Raw genomic sequence first — 11423 nt, 5'->3', positions numbered from 1 at the left:
TTCGCGCTTGACTCCGCTCATGTTTTTACTGGAGTGTACATATGTCAAAACATATCAAGTTGTACACTTTAAATTTGTGCAGTTTATTGTATGTTTAGATTCCTTCAATAAAGCTATGGAGGAAAATAAGAAAAGGAACTAAATAACCTGGTCCTCCTGTCTCCAAGGACACTGGAGCCAAAGCACCTTTGTTAGTCATTTGCTTTTACCAAATAAAATTACTCCAAAGATTCATTAGTGACTTTTCAGAGTAAATCACCAAGGACCTTATTTATTCATTTGTTTGGCAGGTAGAGCAAACTAAAAAAAAAAAAAAAAAGTCAGGGTTGGTATTTGTTCCTGTCCAGACATATTGAAATACAATCTGTTTCAAAGGAGGTGAGAGTTTCTCGCACTGTGCTGCTCTGAAGATCTTTTCTCCTTTCAAATGTTAAAGTGTACAAGCTAACGTTTCTCTGGACTTTCATGAAAAAGCCAGTTCAGTTTGTTGGACAGAGCAACCTGAGTGTTCCTACATGTTCAGAGGACCTGTGAGAGTAAATGTGGATGCATGAGCAAAAATGAAAAGAAGTTCCCAAGAAAACTTCATCAAGCCTACCATTTCAACTAAGTGCTTTTAAGAATTACTATATTTAAACAATTTAAAGAAATTATGATTGCCTGACAGAAAAGTAAGTATGATACATTTGTACCATTAGTAACATTTCCCTTTGAGAAATTTTGGCCATATTTTCCTCTGAGAAAAAAAGATTTCACCTGCCTGTATTAAAATCAGATATATGAATTATAACTTATATATTTATTTTATAAAGCCTCCAAAAGTATATATGAGATGTTTCAATAGTAAAGAGGTAAACATATAAAGAAGAATCCTAGTATAAGTATCCAGAAATAGCAACAGCTACTCCAACAATCTTGAATTGTACATAAAAATACCCATTGTGTGTGTGTGTGTGTGTGTGTGTGTATGTATTTCTCCCTTCATCACTCAAAAGTCTTGCTGCAGAAACATCACTCATTAAAAATCTCTGTCTCCTTTCAAATATTTATTGAAAGATAACCAGAAACCAATTGGTTATATGTCACTGCCAGTTAGTTATTTGAATTCCATTTAAAATACTGTTTAAAAACTTACAAGAAAAAAAATGTTTCGAACACTGAGTAATGCCCATGGTATGCTGAGCTGAGTAAGGTTACATAATGATGTATACAGAGCCTGAGAGAAAAGGGAAAGGATGAGAGAGAAGTAGTTAGATGGCAGCAATTATTTCCACAGCTTCTGAACTTAATGTAATACATACATTGAATATGTCTTCAAATGCCCTGCAGGTGGTCTAGTTTTCAGGCAAACCATGAGCCTAGGTCAGCATTTCTTTCTGGGGCTGGTGACTATCACCCTGTGGATTTAACAGTGTGTAATGGAAAACCACCACCAGGTGTCTCTTCTCCTACTTCAGTATGAATAAAATATTCAGAAACAGCATCAGCTACACCTTCAACCTCAAATTGTAAAATAAAAGCAAAAGCATAACTTTAATGATAAGATGGTTTAAAAAAAATAAAGAGAAATTGTTTACAAAGAAATAAATTGTAGTTCCAGAGGAATTGTTTTCACTCACTCATGTAAGATTATAAGCATTGAAACACTGATTAAAAATTGAAAACATTCAAGCCCCTACTTTAGTAATTACTTCTTGATGCCTGAGAAGATTACTGTGGAGCAGCTTTTGACATAAACTCAGCATCAAAAAACTCATGATCTGCAGATTTAACATTGCATTAATGGCTAACAATGACGATGGAAAAACAGTATCAATAAAAATATATTCATTTTTTTGAAAAACCAAGGAAGGAAGAGAGGCAGTCATAACTTAGACACAATTCTTTTTTTTTTAAAGATTTATTCATTTATTTGACAGAGAAAGGCAGCCAGCTAGAGAAGGAACACAAGCAGGGGGAGTGGGAGAGGAAGAAGCAGCCTCCTAGCAGAGGAGCCTGATGTGGGGCTCAATCCCAGAACACTAGCATCACGCCCTGAGCCGAAGGCAGACGCTTAACGACTGTGCCACCCAGGTGCCCCAACTTAGTCACAATTCTAAAGATCACTTCACAATGTGACTTAATTAATAAAAATAGCCTTCTTAAAAAAAATACACAAAGTTTTCTAGTTTGTCAGAGAAACAGAAAATTTAATAAGCATATTAAGTATCAGAGCAATATCATTTTAAGTCCACATATGAAGAAATAGCCTTGTCTGTGTATGCTGGTAAATTTGGGGTATCTAAACTTATTCATAAAATACTCTTCAGACATTGACAATATATGTGGAACTGTGCTAGACGTCATTGCTGTCACAGGGAGGAAGACATAATCCCAACATATTCTCCCACTAAACATTAACATAGTGGCACGTTTTGTTATTCAGGCACAGGAGTGGGTGTATAGGCTAAAATAACCAAAAGATTTGCAGAAAACTTGGGAAGTGGTGTTTCAACTGGAATCAATGATAATTAAGTTTACTCAGTAAAGTTGGGGAATATGTGACAAAGTCTCTAAAAGAAGTGTTTACTATAATACCTGGCACAGAACGCACGTTAACAAATGGAACCTGTTAGTGCACAGGAAAAGAGGGGAGGGTGCATACCAAATGGAAAATCATGAATTCTGTTTTAGCCACATTGAAATGGACATGCGTGTGATTTGTACAAGTAGATATGTTTGCTCAGAGGTTAAATAAAAAGTAGGTATGTTTGATAGTCAATTCAGTACATTAGTCAGAAACCACCCACTGCTAAAAACAGAAATGTAGTATTCATTAAGTTATAGATGTTATATAAAATTGTAGGAATTGTGAAGAAAACAGTGAGAGTATATAATCAGAAGTGAAGAGGAATGAGGGGGAAGAGTTAAGATGGCAGAGGAATAGGGGACCCCTTTTTCAGCCGGTCCCCTGAGTCAAGCTGGATAGGTACCAGACCAGCTTAAACAACCATGGAAGCAGCCTGAGACACAGGAAGATACATCTGGATCTCTACAAATGAACATCTCCAGCGCTGAGTATTGAGGTACGAAGCAGGGAGCCGTGAAACCCCGCACAGATATCGGAAGATAAACGGAAAGGGGAGGGAGCCGCAGCGTTCGGGCGCCGGGAAGCGGTGGCCACCAGCACGGGGGGAGCGGGAGGACTCGCTGACGGAACCCGCGAGAGAACAGACTGAGACCGGGAGCTCCTGGAGTGTGAGTGGGGCGGCTGGCGGGCCACCTGCACGGGGAAGTGGGGGGACTCATGGACGGCAGCCGCGAAACAGGAGACTGAGACCCTGAGCTGGGAGCGCTTGCCACCTGGCTTCTCACGGAACTTTGGAATCCTCGTGTGCTCACTGGAAATAGACTGAGACCCGGAGATCCGGGAGCCTAAGGGGGCGGCTGTCGGCGTTAGAAACACAAAGGACAGAGACACACCGGCCCTGGAAGTGAGGGCTGGCATGCCGGGTGTGGGGCACACATCCCGGGATGCTGCAGGGTTGAGCAGCACCAACAGTAACAGAGATAAAGTGGCCAGAACATTAGTGGAGAACAGGCCACAAACCCTCTGTTCTGTGACAGAGGCTGAAATTCGAACACTGCTGCTCTGACTCTCAGAAGAGGCACAGCAGACCGTCAGGGAAAGCCGCCAGAGAACAAAAGCCTGGAAGTACCGGCTCACAGCGTGCCCATCCCCATTCCCCCTCGCAGAGGACACGGACACTCTACCCAAACAGGGTTGCCTGAGTATCTGTGCAGCAGGCCCCTCCCCCAGACATAGAAGGCAGGCTGAAAAATCAAGAAGCCCACAACCCGGGGTGCCTGGGTGGCACAATCATTGAGCTCCTGTCTCCGGCTTAGGGTGTGATCCTGCCATTCCAGAAAGGAGTCCCTCATCGGGCTCCTCTGCTGGGAGCCTGCTTCTTCCTCTCCCACTCCCCTGCTTGTGTTCCCTCTTTCGCTGGTTGGCTCTCTGCCACATATAAATAAATAAAATCTTTAAAGAAGAAGCCCACATCCCCAAGATCCCTATAAAACAAGGGGCACGGCCTGGGACCCAGTCAATAATTTGGGCTCTGGACAACCCCACAACCTCTCCTCATCAGAATGGCAAGAAGGAGAAGAGCCCCCCAGCAAAGAAAAGACAGTGAGTCTGTGTCCTCTGCCACAGAAATAATGGATATGGATGTAACCAAATTATCAGAAATGGAATTCAGAGTAACGATGGGCAAAATGATGAGTAGAATTGAAAAAAGTATTAATGAAAAGGTAACTGAGAATATAGGAACCCTAAGGACAGAAATAAGAGCGAATCTGACAGAAATTAAAAATTCTATGAGACAAATGCAGGCAAAATTAGAGGCTCTGACGGCCAGGGTCACCGAAACAGAGGAACGTGTTAGTGATTTAGAGGATGGGTGAATAGAGGAAAAAACGAAAATAGAAGCTGGTCTTAAAAAAATCCACGCCCACGAATGTAGGTTACGGGAGATTACTGACTCAATGAAACGATCCAATGTCAGAATCATCGGCATCCCCGAGGGGGTGGAGAAAAACAGAGGTCTAGAAGAGATATTTGAACAAATTGTAGCTGAAAACTTCCCTAATCTAGCAAGGGAAACAAACATTCATGTCCAAGAGGCAGAGAGGACCCCTCCCAAGCTCAACCACGACAAACCTACGCCACGTCACGTCATAGTAGCTCTTTCAGAGAAAAATATGCAGCCAAGGATCCTTTATCCAGCAAGGCTGTCATTCAGAATTGATGGAGAAATAAAGACATTTCAGAATCGACAGTCACTAGCCAATTTCGTAACCACGAAACCAGCCCTACAGGAGATATTACGGGGGGTTCTATAAAAGTAAAAAGGCCCCAAGAGTGATACAGAACAGAAAGTCACAACCAATACAAACAAAGACTTTACTGGCAACATGGCATCATTAAAATTCTATCTCTCAGTTCTTAGTGCCAATGTAAATGGCTTAAATTCTCCCATAACATGCCACAGGGTTGCAGATTGGATAAAAAGAAATGACCCATCCATTTGCTGTCTACAAGAGACTCATTTCGAGCCCAAAGATGCATTCAGACTGAGAGTAAGGAGATGGAGTACTATCTTTCACGCAAATGGACCGCAAAAGAAAGCTGGGGTAGCAATTCTCATATCAGATAGATTGGATTTCAAACTAGAGACTATAATTAGAGACGCAGAAGGGCACTATATTATTCTTAACGGAAGTCTTCAACAAGTGGATATGACAATTATAAATATATATGCCCCCAACAGGGGATCAGCAAGATACACAAGCCAACTCTTAACCAGAATAAAGAGACATAAAGATAAAAATACATTAATAGTAGGGGACCTCAACACTCCACTATCAGAAATAGACAGAACACCCTGGCAAAAACTAAGCAAAGAATCAAAGGCTTTGAATGCCATACTCGACGAGCTGGACCTCATAGATATATATAGAACACTACACCCCAGAACCAAAGAATACTCATTCTATTCTAATGCCCATGGAACATTCTCAAGAATAGACCATGTTCTGGGACACAAAACAGGTCTCAACCGATACCAAAAGACTGAAAATATCCCCTGCATATTCTCAGACCACAACGCTCTGAAATTGGAACTCAACCACAAGGAAAAATTTGGAAGAAACTCAAACACTTGGAGACTAAGAACCACCCTGCTCAGGAATGACTCGATTAACCAGGTAATCAAAAATCAACTTAAACAATTTATGGAGACCAATAAGAATGAAAACACAATGGTCCAAAACCTATGGGATACTGCAAAGGCAGTCCTAAGGGGGAAATACATAGCCATCCAAGCCTCACTCAAAAAAATAGAAAAATCTAAAATGCAGTTTTTATATTCTCACCTCAAGAAGCTGGAACAGCAACAGAGGGACAGGCCTAATCCACTCACGAGGAAGCAGTTGATCAAGATTAGAGCAGAAATCAATCAATCAGAAACCAGGAGTACTTGGGGCACCTGGGTGGCACAGCGGTTAAGCGTCTGCCTTCGGCTCAGGGCGTGATCCTGGCGTTATGGGATCGAGCCCCACATCAGGCTCTTCCGCTATGAGCCTGCTTCTTCCTCTCCCACTCCCCCTGCTTGTGTTCCCCTCTCTCGCCATCACTCTCTCTCTTTCTAAATAAATAAATAAAATCTTTAAAAATTAAAAAAAAAAGAAAAAGAAACCAGGAGTACAGTAGAGCAGATCAACAGGACTAGAAACTGGTTCTTTGAGAGACTCAATAATATTGACAGACCTCTGGCAAGACTTATCCAAAAGAAAAGAGAAAGGGCCGAAATTATTAAAATTATGAATGAAAAAGGAGAGGTCATGACGAACACCATTGAAATTGGAAGATTTATTAGAAATTTTTATCAGCAGCTATATGCCAATAAACTAAGCAATCTGGAAGAGATGGAATCCTTCCTGGAAACCTATAAACTACCAAGATTGAAACAGGAAGAAATTGATTTCTTAAACAGGCCAATTAATTATGAAGAAATTGCGTCAGTGATAAACAACCTTCCAAATAACAAAACTCCAGGCCCGGAATGTTTTCCTGGGGAATTCTACCAAACATTCAAAGAAGAAATAATACCTATTCTCCTAGCTATTTCAAAAAAGAGAAACAGAAGGAAAGCTACCAAACTCATTCTATGAGGCCAAAGTTACCTTGATCCCCAAACCAGAAAAAGACCCCCTCAAAAGGGAGAATTACAGACCAATTTCCCTAATGAATATGGACACCAAAATCTTCAACAAGATACTTGCTAATAGAATCCAACAGTACATTAAAAGGATTATTCATCATGATCAAGTGGGATTCATACCTGGGATGCAAGCGTGGTTCAATATTCACAAATCAATCAGCGTGATACATCATATCAACAAGAAAAGACTCAGGAACCATATGATCCTCTCAATGGATGCAGAAAAAGCATTTGACAAAATACAGCATCCTTTCCTGATTAAACCCTTCAGAGTGTAGGAATAGAGGGTACATTTCTCAATCTCATAAAAGCCATCTATGAAAAGCCACTGCAAATATTATTCTCAATGGGGAAAGCTGGAAGTCTTTCCCTTAAGATCAGGAACACGACAAGGATGCCCACTCTCACCACTATTATTCAACATAGTACTGGAAGTACTTGCAACAGCAATCAGACAACAAAAAGGGATCAAAGTTATCCAAATTGGCAAAGAAGAAGTCAAAATGTCTCTCTTCTCAGATGACATGATACTCTATATGGAAAACCCAAAAGAAGCCACTCCCAAACTATTAGAAGTTATAGAGCAATTCAGTAATGTGGCGGGATACAAAATCAATGCTCAGAAATCAGTTGCATTTCTATACACAAATAATGAGACTGAAGAAAGAGAAATTAGGGAATCCATCCCATTTACAATAGCACCAAAAACCATACGTTACCTTGGAATTAACTTAACCAGAGACGTAAAGGACCTATATTCTAGAAACTATAAATCACTCTTGAAAGACATTGAAGAAGACACAAAAAGATGGAAAAATATTCCATGCTCATGGATCAGAAGAATTAACATAGTTAAAATGTCCATGCTACCCAGAGCAATCTACACTTTCAATGCTATCCCGATCAAAATACCGAGAACATTTTTCAAAGAACTGGAACAAATAGTCCTTAACTTTGTATGGAAATAGAAAAGGCCCCGAATGTCCAAGGAACTGTTGAAAAGGAAAAACAGAGCTGGGGGAATCACAATGCCGGATTTTGAGCTGTACTACAAAGCTGTGATAGAGAAATATGGAAGGAAGAGAAGGGGAGGAGTTTATATATAGTCTTATATGTAAGATTTAGCATTGTTCATGACAGAGAATGCATTTATCCAAAAATAAACATACAAAGACAAAGAAAAAATCTTATAAAACCAAAGCAGAGACCCCACATTCTGGTCAAGACTCTAGAAAGGTTTCAAATTATATATCATATATTATCGCTTGGACAGGGACCAAACTGTTAAACAAAAGCATAATTTTAATGATGTGGGTTGTTTCTTTTTTTTTACTTTGTTCTGAACAGTTAAGTATTTGGGGGAGCCAAATTACATTTTCATACACATGAAATCACACCACATCAGAAGATAATTTAATCACATCCATACCGTGATTTAAAATATATGCAAACTGGTGCCGCCACTCTGGAAAACAGTATGGAGATTCCTCAAAAAGTTAAAAATAGAACTACCTTATGATCTACCAATTGCACTAGGTGTCTACCCAAAGGATACAAAATACTGATTTGAAGGGGCATGTGCACCCCAATGTTTATACCAGCATTATCAACAATAGCCAAATCATGGAAAGAGCCCAATGTCCACCAACTGATGACTGGATAAAGAAGATGTGTTATATACATACAATGGAATATTACTGAGCCATCAGAAAAGAACAGAATCTTGCCATTTGCAATGATGTGGATGGAGCCAGAGTGTATCATGCTAAGCAAAATAAGTCAGTCAGAGAAAGACAAATATCATGGGTTTTCCCTCATATGTGAAATTTAAGAAACAAAACAGATGAACATAGTGGAAAGAAAAAAAAAGAGAGAGGAAGGTAAACCAAGAAACAGACTCCTAGCTGTAGAGAACAAACTGAGGGTTGCTGGAGGGATGTGGTTAGGGGGATAAGCTAAATGGGTGATGGGTATTAAAGAAGGCACTTGCTGTTATGAGCACCAGGTGCTATATGTAAGTGATGAGTCACTAAATCCTACTTCTGAAACTAATATTACACTATCTGTTAACTAACTGGAATTTAACAAAAACTTGGAACAAACAAAAATATATATATAGTAATAAGTTAATATAATATAATATGGAAATATAGTGATGGTAGGGCTGATTAAATTATTTTGTACATTTTTTCCAAAGATTTTGTACAGTCAATAGAATCTATACAAAATAATCTCTCTGAATTATCAAGTGTGTAGATTGGACAGAAGACATCAGTGATGAGAAATGGTACAATAACAGCATTCATTCTGCTGGGCCTGACAGATGACCCTGAGCTGCAAGTAATGATTTTTATCTATTTCTCACCTACATGCTGAGTGTAACTGGAAATCTGACCAGCATCACACTCACTTTTGTGGATCCCCACCTTAAAACACCCATGTACCTCTTTTTACAAAATTTCTCCTTCTTGGAGATCTCATTCACAACTGCCTGTATTCCCAGGTACTTGTATAGCATAGCAACAGGTGACAGAGCCACTACCTATAATGCTTGTGTCATCCAAGTGTTTTTTACGGACCTCTGTGGAGTATCGGAGTTTTTTCTGATGGCCACCATGTCCTATGACCGCTACGTGGCCATCTGCAAACCCTTGCATTATGTAACCATCATGAGCAGCAGCGTCTGCAGGAGTCATATTTTTTGCTGTTGGTTGGCTGGGTTGTTGGTCATAATCTCCCCACTTAGTCTGGGGCTAAATCTGAAATTTTGTGACTTGAATTTTATTGATCACTTTCTCTGTGATGCTTCTCCCCTCCTGAAGATCTCATGTTCAGACACATGGCTCATGGAAAAACTGTTTTCATCTGTGCTGTGCTGACCCTCATTCTGACCCTTATGTGTGTAGGTCTATCTTATACTTACATTATCAAAACAATTTTAGGATTTCCTTTGTCCAGAAAAGAAAAAAGGCCTTTTCCACCTGTTCTTCCCACATGATTGTGGTTTCCATCACCTACGGCACATGCATGTTCATCTATATGAATCCGACAGCAAAGGAAGAAGTGACCACTACAAAGTGGTTTCACTGCTCTTTTCTTCCATTTCACCTACATTAAATCCATTTGTTTATACACTGAGAAATAAGCAAGTAAAAAAAGCCTTCAGTGACTCAATCAAAAGAACTGTAGCATTCTTAAAGAAGTAAAATAATAGCAGTCAATAAATGAAGTTAAATAAAAGGTGAATGGTTGCTAAACATGTCTAATGATGCTTATAATTTTCTTTATCTTTTAACAGTCTAAATTTCAGTTATATTTCTCAGCTCCTCTTTCAATTTACTTACATTGCACCTTAATCAACTTATTTCTTTCCATGGTTCTTACTCAACTTCTTGTGGAAGACGTCTCAGTAAAGAAAATGAAAGTGTACATCTCATAAACTCATTTGTAGATAAATATAATGCCATATAACTAAATCTTATGCTATAATAAAACTCTTCTTTAGTCTTCCATAAAACTGGTAGCATGGTATGCTGATTACTGCACTCAGCCATGCATAAAATACTACAAAAATTCAAGTGAGATGGAAATTTTATGATAAAATAGTGACTAAAATGCATGAGGGCTTGATATAATAATGCAAGGATCAACTGAGACAGAAGATAGCAGCATTTTTAATACTATAGGAAAATATATTTAAAAAACATACGAGATAAAATCTCACAAATATTCTTTTGAATATATAGCTAAGAGTAAAGGTTAAAATGTGGGCAATCACAACATATCAGACTACAGAATAATCAGGAATGAAGATAAATAACCCCACGTGTGACTGTGGATTCCCAGGAAAGCCCAGAAAGGAGGACGGAGAAGGGCAGTAACCTCTGGGTTACAGGGGCTTGGATTAAATATCCATATGAAGAAGGGAGGTGAAGTGTCAGGGTTTAAGTGGTGAAAACACAGGAAACCGACAAGATAGCATAAAGTCAAGATGTTAAAAAGTGTGATTTAGAGGAAAAGTGCCCACTTTCATGAAAACACAACAATTTTCTCTAGGAAATTTCTCTGTCTCTTCCTTATATGAACTATGGATAAGGAGTTGGGGACTGTTATGTTTCTCTAACTAAAAGAGATCATTTACATATCAAATGCTATAAAAAAATAATCTACTAATACCATATGTAAAGAATTAAACAGTGAATCCAGTGATAACTCTTTGGAATTTAAGAAATACATCTTCATTGAAATAGATACACTTCATAACAACTCATGAAAAGCTATACACAGAAGTAATCAAAGAATTATTCATTATTTTCAGAAGTAAACAGAACACAACATTTTATTTGCTCATCGTAACATTTTAAAATTATAAAATTAATTGTGAGTATGTAGGACATTTTACTAAGAAAAGAAAATTAAATAAATTTCAAAAGATAAATAAACCTAAAAGTTGACTTTTTAAAAAAATTTCAAGGAAACTGATAAATTTCCCAGAAGCATCAGTTAATACAAAACAAAGAGCAAAACATGTAAGGTTACAAATCAGAAGGAAGATATGAATACTAATGCAGTACGAATTAGAATGACTTCATGGATGTGCTGTCATGATTCCACCACCACAACAAAATGTGAAGATCTAGAGCTACGAACAAGATTTAG

General features: G+C 38.7%; 1 pseudogene; it reads left to right on the top strand.

Annotated features, from left to right (window-relative positions):
- Window positions 1–9041: 9041 nt before the first annotated feature.
- On the top strand, window positions 9042–9970 carry LOC103681017 (annotated as a pseudogene).
- The last annotated feature ends 1453 nt before the right edge of the window (window positions 9971–11423 follow it).

Source organism: Ursus maritimus, unplaced genomic scaffold (genome assembly GCF_017311325.1).
Source record: "Ursus maritimus isolate PB19 unplaced genomic scaffold, ASM1731132v1 scaffold_67, whole genome shotgun sequence".
Lineage (NCBI taxonomy): Eukaryota > Metazoa > Chordata > Mammalia > Carnivora > Ursidae > Ursus > Ursus maritimus.
The sequence above is the reverse complement of the archived record's forward strand: the minus strand, read 5'-3'. Positions and strand labels throughout refer to the sequence as shown.